Source organism: Moschus berezovskii, chromosome X (assembly GCF_049115385.1).
Source record: "Moschus berezovskii isolate FMDL1 chromosome X, NW_MosBer_1.0, whole genome shotgun sequence".
Lineage (NCBI taxonomy): Eukaryota > Metazoa > Chordata > Mammalia > Artiodactyla > Moschidae > Moschus > Moschus berezovskii.
In genome coordinates this window covers 25,731,178-25,747,151 of record NC_142488.1, presented here as the reverse complement: position 1 = coordinate 25,747,151, position 15,974 = coordinate 25,731,178, and positions in this window count along the sequence as shown.

Sequence of the window (15,974 nt, the reverse complement as noted above, 5' to 3'; positions counted from 1 at the left end):
AGTCTGTGGTCTTTCCCAAAGTTAGCTGAACCTGGCCACTAAATGTAGTTTATGTGCCTCAGGTGAATCTTTCATGGCAGACTTCTTGTCAAAGAAATAAAAAAGACAGAGGGTTATAACTTTATGAATTTGCAAGGATGGGATGTTTGTGAGCTACTAAGTATTTGGATGTTTGGCAGAATTTGGCAGTTTTCAGCACTCCTTGACATGTACATGCATCACTCCAATCTCTGTTTCTGTTGTCACATGACCATCTTTCTTCTGTGTCTGTGTGTCTTTATGTGGTGTTTTCTTCTCTGTGTTTCTGTGTCCAATTTTTTTTTTCTTATATGGACACAGTTATGTTGGATTAGGGCGCATGCTAATGACATCTTAACTTGAATATACCTGCAAAGACCTTATTTCCAACTAAGGTCACATTCACAGGTACTCAGGATAAGTACTTCAGCATGTATTTTGGGGGGATCAAAGTTCAACCCATGACATGACCATTCTTGTTTGTTGTTTAGTCGCACACTTATGTCCAATTCTTTGTGACCCCATGGACTGCAGTTTGCCAGGCTCCTCTGTCCTCCACTGTTTCCCAGAGTTTGCTCAAATTCATGTCCATTGAGTCCGTGATGCTCTCTAACCATCTCATTCTCTTCCACCCGCTTCTCCTTTTGCCTTCCATCTTGCCCAGCATCAAAGTCTTTTCCAATGAGCTGGCTCTTCATATCAGGTGGCCAAAGTATTGGAGCTTCAGCTTCAGCATCAGTCCTTCCAATGAATATTCAGGGTTGATTTCCTTTAGGATTGATTAGTTTGATCTCCTTGCAGTCCAAGGGACTCTCAGGAGTCTTCTTCAGCACCACTATTCGAAAGCATCATTTCTTTGGCCTTCAGCCTTCTTTATGGTCCAACTGTCACATCCATATATGACTGCTGGAAAAACCATAGCTTTGACTAGATGGACCTTTGTTGGCAAAGTAATATCTCTGATTCTTAATACACTGTCTTGGTTTGTCATAGCTTTTCTTCCAAGGAGCAAGCATCTTTTGATTTCATGGCTGCAGTCACAGTCTGCAGTAATTTTGGAGCCCATGAAAATAAAATCTGTCACTGTTTCTACTTTTTCCCCTTCTGTTTGCCATGAAATGATGGGACCTAATGGCATGTTCTTAGTGTTTTGAATGTTAAGTTTCAAGCCAGCTTTTTCCTTCACTCTCCTCTTTCACTGTCATCAAGAGGCTCTTTATTCCTCTTCACTTTCTGCCATTACAGTGGTATCATCTGCATATCTGAGGTTGTTGATAATTTCTCCTGGCAATCTTGATTCCAACTTGAGATTCATCCTGCCCAGCATTTTACACGATATACCCTGCATGTAAGCTAAATAAAATACAGCCTTGATGTACTCCTTTCCCAATATCCAGTTCTAACTGTTGCTTCTTGACCTGCATACAGGTTTCTCAGGAGACAGGTAAGGTGGCCTAGTAGTATCTAGTTCTCATTTCTTAAGAATTTTCCAGTTTGTTGAGGGTCAGAAAATGTATGCTGTTACTAAGTATGTTGAAAAGATAGTTGTAAGCTGGCACTGTCCCAGGCATACTTGGATGTATGATCATCCTATCCATCATACAGCCTGGCCCATCCCTCTAACTCTTATTCCCCTAGTAAGCCTGTACCCTAGACCACATGTTGGCAAACTTTTTCTATAAAAGACTGGATAGTAAATATTTTAGCTATTGTAGGCCATGTAGCCTCTATCTTAACTATTCTACTCTAGACAATATCTAAACAAATGGGTGTGGCTGTATTCTAATAAGGCCCCTTGGATTTGGCCTGAGGGTGGAGTTTGGTAATGGTTACCTGAGACCATATAAAAGGGAGAGAAAACTGGATGTTCTGTGAATTCTTAAGGGTACACACACACATATATGTATATATATATTGGTGAGGGGCTTCCCTGGTAGCTCAGCTGGTAAAGAATCCCCTGCATTGCAGGAAACCTTGGTTCAATTCCTGGGTCGAGAAATTCCCCTGGAGAAGAATAGGCTACCCACTCCGGTATTCTTGGGCTTCCCTGGTGGCTCAGTTGGTAAAGAATCCACCTGCAGTGTGGGAGACGTGGGTTTGACCCTGGATTGCGAAGATCCCCTGGAGGAGGGCAAAGCAATGCACTCCAGAATTTTTGCCTAGAGAATCCCCATAGACAGAGGAGCCTGGTGGGCTCCATACAGTCCACAGGATCACAAAGAGTTGGGCACAACTGAGTGATTAAGTACAGCACATATTGGTGAGACTAACCCTTTCTTTGTGTTGTGGACTGATTGTGTTCCCTCACAATTCATATGCTAAAGTCATAACCCCCAGTACCTCAGATTTGACTGTATTGGAAATAGGACCTTTAAAGAGATAATTAAGGTAAATGAGGTCATATGGATGGGCCCTAATGAAATGACTGGTGTCCTTATAAGAAGAGGTTAGAACACAAACAATGGGCTTCCCCAGTGGCTTAGTGGTAAGGAATCCACTTGCCAAGAGAAGATGCAGGTTCAGTCCCTGGGTCAGGAAGATGCTCTGGAGAAGCAAATGGCTACCCACTCCAGTGTTTTGGCCTGGAAAAGTCTGTGGACAGAGGACTCTGGCAGGCTACAGTCCATGGTGTCGCAAAGAGTCAGACATGAGTGAGTAACTGAGCACTAGCTTGATGTAAGAGAAAGAGACCAAAATCACTCTGAAGTCCATCAAATGTGCACTGTTTGAATAAATATGAGACATCTGTACAATTGCTCTGTAGCAGTGTGGAGAGATGGGGGTGAGAGGGGTTGAGAAAATTTGACTGCAAAATATTTCTGTTGAATTATTTGTAAGACATTGCATGAGAGAGAGAGAGAAAGGAAGGAAAAAGGAAAGGAAAGATCAGAAGAGAATGTTTACTAATTACATGTTTTATAAGAAATTGAATGAAATATGGATATTTATCCACTTACATTTTCAAAAATAAAATTTTGTTTTATAAGCAATTATTGTGACTGTAAAAGGGAAAAGAAGAGCCTGAAATGGAAACTAGACCTCTCTGAATGTACAACATTTTATAATTTAACCTAGGAACCATGTAAATTTATTTATTTTTTTGAACTTGGGCTCACTTTCTTTTTTATTTATTTTAAATTTATTTATTTTAATTGGAAGCTAATTGCTTTACAATATTGTAGTGGTTTTTGCCATACGTTGAACATGAATCGGCCATGGGTGTACATGTGTTCCCCATCCTGAAACCCCCTCCCACCTCCCTCCCCATCCCATCCCTCTGGGTCATCCCAGTGCACCAGCCCAGAGCACAGTCTCATGCATTGAACCTGACATACATGTCTCAATGCTGTTCTCTCAAATCGTCCCACCTGAGCCTTCTCCCACAGAGTCGAAAAGACTGTTCTTTACATGTGTGTCTCTTTTGCTGTCTCGCATATAGGGTATCGTTACCATCTTTCTAAATTCCATATATATGCATTAATTTACTGTATTGGTGTTTTTCTTTCTGACTTACTTCACTCTGTATAATAGGCTTCACTTTCACCCACCTCATTAGAACTGATTCAAATGAATTTTTTTAATAGCTGAGTAATACTCCATTGTGTATATGTACCACAGCTTTCTTATCCATTCGTCTGTTGACAGACATCTAGGTTGCTTCCATGTCCTGGCTATTGTAAACAGTGCTGCGATAAACATTGGGGTACACGTGTCTCTTTCAATTCTCGGTTCCTCGGTGTGTATACCCAGGAGTGGGATTGCTGGGTCGTATGGCAGTTCTATTTCCAGTTTTTTAAGGAATCTCCACACTGTTCTCCATAGTGGCTGTACTAGTTTGCATTCCCACCAACAGTGTAAGCAGGAACCATGTAAATTTAAAAACAAAAAATAGTATCAAAAAGTTTAAAAGTATATATGAAAGTGAAAGAAATGACTTGTGTATCAAGTTGGTGGGATAATCTCAGGGAGAGGAATTATAATATTTCAAGTAACTTTAAAACATAGTACTTTGACTGAATAGCCTTGATGAGTTATATTCCAAAGACAGAAATAATATCAAAGTCATCTTAAAATTTCATTTAGTAGACTTAATATTAAAACTCATAAAGTTATTTTGCAATTACACACACACATAACAACACATACCCAAAAACAAATACAAATATGTATAACATACACACACACACACACATATATATATATATGTATAAGAAGAGAAGTTGCTCAGTCGTGTCCAACCCTTTGCAACCCCATGGACTGTAGCCTACCAGGCTACTCTGGGATTTTTCCAGGCACGAGTACTGGAGTGGGTTGCCATTTCCTTCTCCAGAGGATCTTCCCGACCCAGGGATCGAACCCAGGTCTCCCTCATTGCACGCTTTACCATCTGACACCAGGGAAGCTCATATATATATATATATATATATATATATATATATATACACACACACACACACAGTTTAGTCATGTGAAATTGCTACTATTCTATAACTATTGATCTATAAATCTATTTAAGATGCCTCAGCCTTTATGTATATCTATGATGAAGAAGGCATCACCAAATTATTGGGCATGAGTTTGAGCAAATTCTGGGAGATAGTGAAGAACAGAGAAGCTTGGCATGCTGCAGTCCATGGGGTCTCAAAGAGTCAACACAACTTAGCACTTGAACAACAACATGAAGAAAAAGAAAAAAGTGAAGAAAACATCTGTGCAGATAGATCAGCTAAAATAAAGCCTGAGAACTGTCCATTGGTTTTAGAGATATTAGAGGTTGCTGGTAAGAACTTGATATGTTTTTCTTGGAGGGGTGGAGGTGTAAAATCAAATGAATTAATTCTAACAAAAAATTAGAGGAGCGGTAAACACAGGCAATTTTGGGGGAAAAGTTCTGCTGCCACAGAAAGCATAGAAATGGGGTCATATCTACTCTGGGAAAGAGGATCAGGGGACATTTTTATGAGATGAGAGATCATACAGCAGGTTTCTGTGCTGATCAGAATGATCTGATGAAGAGAGAAAAACTGATGAAGTAGGCTAGATTGAAGATAATTTCTTGAAAAATGCTTTTGAGGAGATAAGAGGTATGCTTGAAATGGGCCACTTCTGACAGAGGTGGGACTCCTGTGGAATGCGGTGGCTGCTGGATTTCCCGACAACATGGCCAAGACCCTCCCACAACTGTGCTCCAGTCTAAGGCTCTTACTGGATTCTCCTTCCTCTTCCTTCCACCTTACAGATGGTAGATCTACACTGAGGCCTGAAGTCTTCCCTCGACTTCTCTCACTCAGTCACACTTGATTTTTCACATGCAGTTCTCCAAAGAATTTTGTGCACTTCAGATCTTGCCTTGACGCGTGCTTCTTGGAGAGCCCAGATTGCCTCACCTAGCAGAGTTACTGTCAATAGTGCTTCATGAAATAGCCATTAGATGATTGTTTTCCTAATTCTCCTACAGAAATCCAATATTATATATCCTTTATTTTACATTAGTTTGATAAATTAATTTTCCTAGCACATTATCTATTTCATCCCAAATTTCAAATTGATTTAGGTATAACTGAGCGAAATAGCATCCGGTGATACTTTTAATTTCCTCACCTATTTCTTATTTATTCTTATTTACTTATTTCTTATAAGTAATTACCTAATTACCTAAGAAATTTACTTATTTCTTATTTACTCTCCCCCCTTTTCTTGATTTGATTAACACAAAAGTTAACTACTTAATTATTCCTAATAGATAATTTTAAAAAATTGAAGTGCAGTTGATTTTTAATACTTTGTTAGTTTCAGGTGTACAACAGAGTGATTCAGTTATATGTATTCTTTTCTATTATAGGTTGTTACAACAAACTGAATATAGTTCCCTGTGCTATACAGTAAATTCTTGTTCTTTATTTTATATATAGTAATGTTTATATGTCAGTCCCAAATTCCTAATTTATCCCTCACCTCTACCTTTCCTCTTTGGTAACCATAAGATTGCTCTCTATGATTGTGAACCTGTTTCTGTTTTGTAAATATATTCATTTCTATTACTTTTTAGATTCCACATATAGAGGATATTATATTTGCCTTTCTTTGTCTGACTTCGCTTAGGATGATAATCACCAGGTCCATCCATGTTGCTGCAAATGGCAGTATTTCATTCTTCTTTATGATTTAGTAATATTCCGTTACATACATATTTAGCACATCTTCTTTATCCATTCTTCTGTTGAACAGTTAGGTTGCTTCCCTGTCTTGACAATTATAAACAGTGCTGCTATGAACATTGGGGTGCATGTCTCATTTTGAATTACAGTTTTCATCTTTTCTGGATATATGCCAATAGTGGACTTGCTGGATCATATGATACCTCTATTTATAGCTTTTTAAGAAACCTCCATCCTGTTCTCTCCATAGTGGCTGAACCAATTTCCATTTCCACCAACAGTATAGAAGGGTTCCCTTTTCTCCATACCCTCTCCACCATTTATTATTTGTGGACTTTTTGATGATGACCATTCTGACCAGAGTGAGGTGACATCTCATTGTAGTTGTCAGTCTGGATACATAATTTTCAATGATTATTTTCTAGATACTCTTAATTTTCCATTAGTATTTCCTTTTTGGCTCAATTAATATACAAAAGTATGTAAAAATTTTAGTAGATAAAAGTTTTTTAATTTCTGGGGTTTGTTATTAACATCTTGATGTATTTTCGTTAGATAATGTTAATCATTTATTCTATTTCTTTTTTTTTTTTTGCAGATGATAACACTTTATATTTTTTTTTTCTTTTTTATTTTTTATTGGAGGCAAATTATTTTACAATATTATATTGGTTGGTTTTGCCATACATTGATATGAATTTGCCCCGGGTTTAGATAAGTTCCCCCTCCTGAACCCCCCTCCCACCTCCCTCCTCCCTTTATCCTCCCTCTGGGTCATCCCCGCATGCCAGCCCCGAGCATCCTATAACATGCATTGACCCTGAACTAGTGATTCGTTTCACATATGACAACATACGTGTTTCAATGCCATTCTCCCAAATCATCCCACCCTCACCCTCTCCCATAGAGTCCCAAAGACTGTTCTATACATCTGTGTCTCTTTTGCTGTCTCGTATACAGGGTTATTATTTGCATCTTTCTAAATTCCATATATATGTGTTAGTATACTGTATTGGTGTTTTTCTTTCTGGCTTACTTCACTCTGTATAATAGGCTCCAGTTTCATCCACCTCATTAGAACTGATTCAAATGTATTCTTTTTAATGGCTGAATAATACTCCATTGTGTATATGTACCAAAGCTTTCTTATCCATTCGTCTGCAGATGGACATCTAGGTTGCTTCCATGTCCTGGCTATTATAAACAGTGCTGCAGTGAACATTGGAGTACACGTGTCTCTTTCAATTCTGGTTTCCTCGGTGTGTATGCCCAGGACTGCGATTGCTGGATCATATGGCAGTTCTATTTCCAGTTTTTTGAGGAATCTCCACACTGTTCTCCATAGTGGCTGTACTACTTTGCATTCCCACCAACAGTGTAAGAGGGTTCCTTTCTCTCCACATCCTCTCCAGCATTTATTGCATGTAGACTTTTGGATAGCAGCCATTCTGACTGGTGTGAAATGGTATCTCATTGTGGTTTTGATTTGCATCTCTCTGATTATGAGGGATGTTGAGCATTTTTTCATGTGTTTGTTAGCCATCTGTATGTCTTCTTTGGAGAAATGTCTGTTTAGTTCTTTGGCCCATTTTTTGATTGCGTCATTTATTTTTCTGGAATTGAGCTGCAGGAGCTGCTTGTATAATTTGGAGATTAATCCTTTATCAGTTGCTTCATTTGCTATTTTCTCCCATTCTGAAGGCTGTCTTTTCACCTTACTTATAGTTTCCTTTGCTGTGCAGAAGCTTTTGATTTTAATTAGGTCCCATTTGTTTATTTTTGCTTTTATTTCCAATATTCTGGGAGGTGGGTCATGGAGGATCCTGCTGTGATTTATGTCGGAGAGTGTTTTGCCTATGTTCTCCTCTAGGAGTTTTATAGTTTCTGGTCTTACATTTAGCTCTCTAATCCATTTTGAGTTTATTTTGGTGTATGGTGTTAGGAAGTGTTCTAGTTTCATTCTTTTACAAGTGGCTGACCAGTTTTCCCAGCACCACTTGTTAAAGAGACTGTCTTTTCTCCATTTTATATTCTTGCCTCCTTTGTCAAAGATGAGGTGTCCATAGGTGCGTGGATTTATCTCTGGGCTTTCTATTTTGTTCCATTGATCTATATTTCTGTCTTTATGCCAGTACCATACTGTCTTGATGACTGTGGCTTTGTAGTAGAGCCTGAAGTCCGGCAGGTTAATTCCCCCAGTTCCATTTTTCTTCCTCAAGATTGCTTTGGCTATTCGAGGTTTTTCGTATTTCCATACAAATTGTGAGATTATTTGTTCTAGTTCTGTGAAAAATATCGTTGGTAGCTTGATAGGGATTGCATTGAATATATAAATTACTTTGGGTAGTATACTCATTTTTACAATATTTATTCTTCCAATCCATGAGCATGGTATATTTCTCCATCTATTAGTGTCCTCTTTGATTGCTTTCAGTAGTGTTTTATAGTTTTCTATGTACAAGTCTTTTGTTTCCTTAGGTAGATATATTCCTAAGTATTTAATTCTTTTCGTTGCAACAGTGAATGGAATAGTTTCCTTAATTTCTCTTTCTATTTTCTCATTATTAGTGTATAGGAATGCAAGGGATTTCTGTGTGTTGATTTTATATCCTGCAACGTTACTGTAATCATTGATTAGCTCTAGTAGTTTTCTGGTAGAGTCTCTAGGGTTTTCTGTGTAGAGGATCATGTCATCAGCGAACAGTGAAAGTTTTACTTCTTCTTTTCCAATTTGTATTCCTTTTATGTCTTTTTCTGCTCTGATTGCTGTGGCCAAAACTTCCAGAACTATGTTGAATAGTAGTGGTGAGAGTGGGCACCCTTGTCTTGTTCCTGACTTTAGGGGAAATGCTTTTAGTTTTTCGCCATTGAGGATAATGTTTGCTGTGGGTTTGTCATATATAGCTTTTATTATGTTGAGGTATGTCCCTTCTATTCCCACTTTCTGGAGGGTTTTTATCATAAATGGATGTTGAATTTTGTCGAAGGCTTTCTCTGCCTCTATTGAGATAATCATATGATTTTTATTTTTCAGTTTGTTAATGTGGTGTATTACGTTGACTGATTTGCGGATATTGAAGAATCCTTGCATTCCTGGGATAAAGCCCACTTGGTCATGATGTATGATCTTCTTAATATGCCGTTGGATTCTGATTGCTAGAATTTTGTTAAGGATTTTTGCATCTATGTTCATCAGTGATATTGGCCTGTAGTTTTCTTTTTTTGTGGGGTCTTTACCAGGTTTTGGGATTAGGGTGATGGTGGCCTCATAGAATGAGTTTGGAAGTTTCCCTTCCTCAGCAATTTTCTGGAAGAGTTTGAGTAGAATAGGTGTTAGCTCTTCTCTAAATTTTTGGTAGAATTTAGCTGTGAAGCCGTCTGGACCTGGGCTTTTGTTTGCTGGGAGATTTTTTATTACAGTTTCAATTTCCGTGCTTGTGATGGGTCTGTTCAGATTTTCTATTTCTTCCTGGTTCAGTTTTGGAAAGTTGTACTTTTCTAGGAATTTGTCCATTTCTTCCAGGTTATTCATTTTATTGCCATATAATTCCTGATAGTATTCTCTAATAATCCTTTGTATTTCTGTGTTGTCAGTTGTGATCTCTCTATTTTCATTTCTAATTGTATTGATTTGGTTCTTCTCCCTTAGTTTCTTGATAAGTCTGGCTAGTGGTTTGTCAATTTTATTTACCTTCTCAAAGAACCAGCTTTTGGCTTTGTTGATTTTTGCTATGGTCTCTTGTTTCTTTTGCATTTATCTCTGCCCTAATTTTTACAATTTCTTTCCTTCTACTGACCCTGGGGTTCTTCATTTCTTCCTTTTCTAGTTGCTTTAGATGTAGAGTTAGGTTATTTAGTTGACTTTTTTCTTGTTTCTTGAGGTGTGCCTGTATTGCTATGAACTTCCCCCTTAGCACTGCTTTTACAGTGTCCCAGAGGTTTGGGGTTGTTGTGTTTTCATTTTCATTCATTTCTATGCATAGTTTGATTTCTCTTTTGATTTCTTCTATGATTTGTTCGTTGTTCAGCAGCGTGTTGTTCAGCCTCCATATGTTGGCATGTTTAATAGTTTTTCTCCCATAATTGAGATCTAATTTTACTGCATTGTGGTCAGAAAAGATGCATGGAATGATTTCAACTTTTTTGAATTTACCAAGGCTAGATTTATGGCCCAGGATGTGATCTATCCTGGAAAAGGTTCCATGTGCACTTGAGAAAAAGGTGAAATTCATTGTTTGAGGGTGAAATGTCCTATAGATATCAATTAGGTCTAACTGGTCTATTGTATCATTTAAAGATTGTGTTTCCTTGTTAATTTTCTGTTTAGTTGATCTGTCCATAGATGTAAGTGGGGTATTAAAATCTCCCACTATTATTGCATTATTGTTAATTTCCCCTTTCATACTTGTTAGTAATTGTCTTACATATTGCGGTGCTCCTATGTTGGGTGCATAAATATTTATAATTGTTATATCTTCATCTTGTATTGATCCTTTGATCATTATGTAGTTTCCTTCTTTGTCTCTTTTCACAGCCTTTGTTTTAAAGTCTATTTTATCTGATATGAGTATTGCTACTCCTGCTTTCTTTTGGTCTCTATTTGCATGGAATATCTTTTTCCAGCCCTTCACTTTCAGTCTGTGTGTGTCCCTCGTTTTGAGGTGGGTCTCTTGCAGACAACATATATGGGGGTCTTGTTTTTGTATCCATTCAGCCAGCCTTTGTCTTTTGGTTGGGGCATTCAACCCATTTACGTTTAAGTTAATTATTGATAAGTAGGATCCCGTAGCCATTTTCTTTATTGCTTTGGGTTCGAGTTTATACACCCTTTCTGTGTTTCCTGTCTAGAAAAGATCCTTTAGCATTTGTTGGAGAGCTGGTTTGGTAATGCTGAATTCTCTCAGCTTTTGCTTGTCTGTAAAGCTTTTGATTTCTCCTTCATATTTGAATGAGATCCTTGCTGGGTACAGTAGTCTGGGCTGTAGGTTATTTTCTTTCATCACTTTAATTATGTCTTGCCATTCCCTCCTGGCCTGAAGAGTTTCTGTTGAAAGATCAGCTGTTATACTTATGAGAATCCCCTTGTGTGTTATTTGCTGTTTTTCCCTTGCTGTTTTTAATATTTGTTCTTTGTGTTTGATCTTTGTTAATTTGATTAATATGTGTCTAGGAGTATTTCGCCTTGGGTTTATCCTGTTGGGGACTCTCTGGGTTTCTTGGACTTGGGTGATTATTTCTTTCCCTATTTTAGGGAAGTTTTCAACTATTATCTCCTCAAGTATTCTTTCATGGTCTTTCTTTTTGTCTTCTTCTTCTGGGATTCCTATGATTCGAATGTTGGAATGTTTAACATTGTCCCAGAGGTCTCTAATATTGTTCTCATTTCTTTTAATTTGTTTTTCTTTTTTCCTCTCTGTTTCATTTATTTCTACAATTCTATCTTCTAGCTCGCTTATCCTGTCTTCTGCCTCTGTTATTCTACTGTTTGTTCCCTCCAGAGTGTTTCTGATCTCATCTATTGTATTATTCATTGTATATTGACTCTTTTTTATTTCCTCTAAGTCCTTATTAAACCTTTCTTCCATCTTCTCAATCCTTTTCTCCAGGTTATTTATCTGTAACTCCATTTTGCTTTCAAGATTTTGAATCATTTTCACCACCAAAATTCGAAATTCTTTTTCATGTAGATTCCCTATATCTTCCTCTTTTGTTTGTGTTGGTGGGCATTTATCTTGTTCCTTTACTTGCTGGGTATTTCTCTGCTTCTTCATTTTGCTTATAATGCTTTGCTTGGGATGGCCTTTCCCTCTTCTGGCCGTTTGTGGAGTTCTCTTTATTATGTAGTTTCCTTGCTGTGTGTGGGGTTGGACAGGTGACTTGTCAAGGTTCCCTGGTTATGGAAGCCTGTGTCGGTGTTCTGGTGGGTGGAGCTGGATTTGTTCTCTCTGGAGTGCAATGAAGTATCCAGTAATGAGTTATGAGATGTCAGTGGGTTTGGAGTGACTTTGGGCAGCCTGTATATTGAAGCTCAGGGCTATTTTCCTGTGTTGCTGGAGAATTTGCGTGGTATGTCTTGCTCTGGAACTTGTTGACCCTTGGGTGGTGCTTGGTTTTAGTGTAGGTATGGAGACGTTTGATGAGCTCCTATCGATTAATGTTCCCTGGAGTCAGGAGTTCTCTGGTGTTCTCAGGATTCGGCCTTAAGCCTCTTGCCTCTGGTTTTTGGTCTTATTCTTGGAGTAGCCTCTAGACGTCTCTATCTGTCATTTCCAAGGTGGTTTCCTCTGTTTTAGCTTCTGTTTGCTGGTCTCTTCAGTGTCTAATTTCCGCCCTGATACTAGGGGGTGGGTGGACACTTTTTAAGGCTCAGTTGTTCAGTCCTGTTCTGGGAAGGGAGGAACGCTGCAGTCGAATATCTCTGGCGTCTGTGGGGAGTGCTCGCAGCGTCTCGGCCACACTGGGTTTGCCCCCGCTCACAGCACGTATGCTGTCCCAGTCTGTACTGCACAGGCTCTAGGTTGCCCTGCCAGGAACTGTCTGAGGCCGGCACCGGGTTGTATGCACTTCCCAGGTCTGAGCGGCTCAAGTTCAGGTTCTCAGGTACTCCACAAAGGCTCAGACTTGGTTGGGCCTGCGTTTTGTGCCTTCCCCGGTCCGAGCAGCTCAGGGGACCAGGTGTTTGGCGAGCGTGGTCTCTGCGACTTATCGCCTCCCCAGTCCCCGCCACTCAGATTTCTGGGTGTACAACCGGTGCACCTTCTCAGGGGGATATCGACCGGCCCGAGCCCAAGAAGTCCTGATTAGCAACAAGCCTGTGTGCAGTTTGTATCAGATGCCTTTCTGGGGCTGCGGTTGCCCGCTCCGGCTCTGGCTGCGCTCCCTGCCTGTCTCGGCGGGGGATGGGGGATGGGCCGACCGCAGCCGGCTCACTCTGCTCAGTCCTTTATTCTGTGAGCGGGGCTGGCTGAGTCATAGGTTAGAGCTTTCCGCCTTTTCGTGGGGAAGCTATCCCACAGTCTGCTTTGCTCTCCCCAGTTCTCTCAAATTGTTCTTGCGGCATTCAAGCCCAGTCCTCTCTCTAAGCAGTTCAGCCGGCTCCTCCCTGCCCAGCCCCCGCTTGCTAATGGCGTATGCAGGCGTCTGCGCTGCTTCTCCGCTGGGAGTTACCGTTTGGCGGGTAATCTGTGGGTTTTTAAAAAATCTTAAAAAAAAAAAAGAGGGTTATGTGGCCCTCTGAGCTTCCAAGGCTCGCCACAGATTCGCCAGTGAGAATGTTTCCTGGTGTTTGGAAACTTCTCTCTTTTTAAAGCCTCCCTTCCCGGGATGGAGCTCCGTCCTTACTTCTTTTGTCTCGCTTTTTATCTTTTATGTTTTTTCCTACCTCCTTTCGAAGACAATGGGCTGTTTTTCTGGGTGCCTGACGTCCTCTGCCAGCATTCAGAAGTTGTTTTGTGGACTTTACTCGCGTTCAAATGTTCTTTTGATGAATTTGTGGGGGAGAGAGTGGTCTCGCCGTCCTATTCCTCCGCCATCTTGTTCCTCGTCCCATTTATTCTATTTCTACATTTTACAGTTGTTGAGATTTTCTTTGTGGCTAACATATTACTGATTTTTAAGAATATTTTAAGATTTTTTTTAAGATTGGGTTATTTGAAAAGAATCTGTATTGTCTTCTTTAGTAATACATCATTTGGTTCACTTTATATTTTATTAAATATTCTATTTTCATATACTATTTCTTTAGAGACTTTTTGGTCTTTTGGGTCTTTTATAGACCAAGAAATGTAAATTATTATCTCCCGTCACCAGTGTTAGTCTGTCTCATTTTTCTTTTACTATTTGTAGTATTTGTCTTATGAATATTTTTGCCATGTTATCTGATATATCAGTTCAGTCGCTCAGTCGTGTCTGACCCTTTGCGATGCCATGGACTATAGCACACCAGGTTTCCCTGTCCATCACCAACTCCTATTCATAAGTATTACAACTTCATTGTGAATTTTACCATTTATTTTTTAAAATAATTTCTTTTATTTTTGGCTTTGCTGGGTCTTCATTGATGTGTGGGCTTTTCTCTAGTTGCAGTGAGTGGGAACTATGTTAGGGTCCACAAGGGGCTCATAGCATATTATTAAAAAATGGCCCGTTTTGTTCACCAGACAAACAAGGGATGAGTTCACAGTGGCCACATTGCTCTGGTGGCATCCTGCTTTTTCCTTAAGGTGATATCCTGTTTTTCCCTGCTGGTGCCAGTTTCTCAAGACTACGTGACTACCCAAACCATGAGACCCCTCCAACTACATGATCAGAAGACCCCAGCTGCAGGCTAAAGATAAGCAAAGGCCCCCTCCCTTCAGGGCACAGTTTCCCATCAATAGGGTATAAGAAGGGTTGGCTGTAAAGGGTGAGCACTGGTTTCTCTCTAAAGTCAGTCACTTTCTTCCTATAATAAATCTTTCTCTGCCTGAATGCCTGGTTCACTCTTTTTTGTCTCCGCGTTTGCCTTACAGACTGCTCTCTAGTTGCAGAACACAGACTTCTTGTTGTAATGGTTTCTTTTACTGCAGAGAAAGGGTTACAGGGCGTGGGCTTTCAGTAGCTGTGGCTCCAAGGCTCTTGAGCACAGGCTCAGTAGTTGCCGCATGGCATGTGGGATCTTCCCGGATCAGGGATTGAACCTGTATCTCCTGAATCGGCAGGCAGATTCTTTAGCACTGAAACACCAGGGAAGTCCCCATTTATTTTTATAAAATGTACTTCTTTGTCTCCTTTGAAACTTGTGACTTGAACTCCAGTTAAACTAATATATTAAGAATAGTATTCCAATTCTTTTTTATTTGCATTTATTTATATAGTTTTGCCATCCATTTATTAGTTAATTTTGTGGAGCCTCAGCTGAACAGATCAACTAAACATACTTATTGGTTTACAATGAATTATCATCACTGACTCATGCTTGGCCTTCATTTGTCTGTTTATTACATAATAAATACCCAGGAATTTATCACTCAACCCAATCCACCAAGAGATCCTTAACATTAGCTTATTATTCACAAGCTCTTTCTCTCTTGTATTCCCCCACTTCCATCACTCCCCTCCTACCCTTAGGTATTCACTATCCCAAATCTGGTGTTTATTATACACTTACTTTAAACATATATTATTTAGTTTTGATTTCTTTTGAACCTTAAAAAATGACAGTAAGCTATTTGAGATTGTGGACTCAGGGAGACATGAACAAATTGTCAACCATCGTTAACAATATATCTATTGGTAGGTCATGTGGTATGTGAATGTAAGGTTCACTGAGGTATTGTGTTAGAATCCCTGGTGGCTCAGATGTTAAAGAATCCTCCTGCAATGCAGGAGAGCTGGGTTTGATCTCTGGGTTGGGAAGATCCCCTGGAGGAGGGCATGGCAACCCACTCCAATATTCTTGCCTGGAGAATCCCCAGGGACAGAGGAGCCTGGCGGGCTACAGTCCATGGGGTCGCAAAGAGTCGAACACGACTGAGCGACTAAGCACAGCACAATGGATTCAGAGTCAGCCTGAACTATTTAAGCTCTTTCATGTTGGAAGATGTAGAGATTTACTCAGATAACCTTTGTTAATGGAATATTAACAAAGGTTATCTGAGTAGTGGCAACATCTGCTTAGAGGTACTGGTAAATAAATGAAAGATAATTCTGGATAAGACAAACGACTAGTGACTGTATTATGTTATTTTCCCTTCTCTGTTTTTCTGACACTTTTGTGATTCAGCTATTTCCTTGTTACTGTCAGTCAATTGGTTCTAG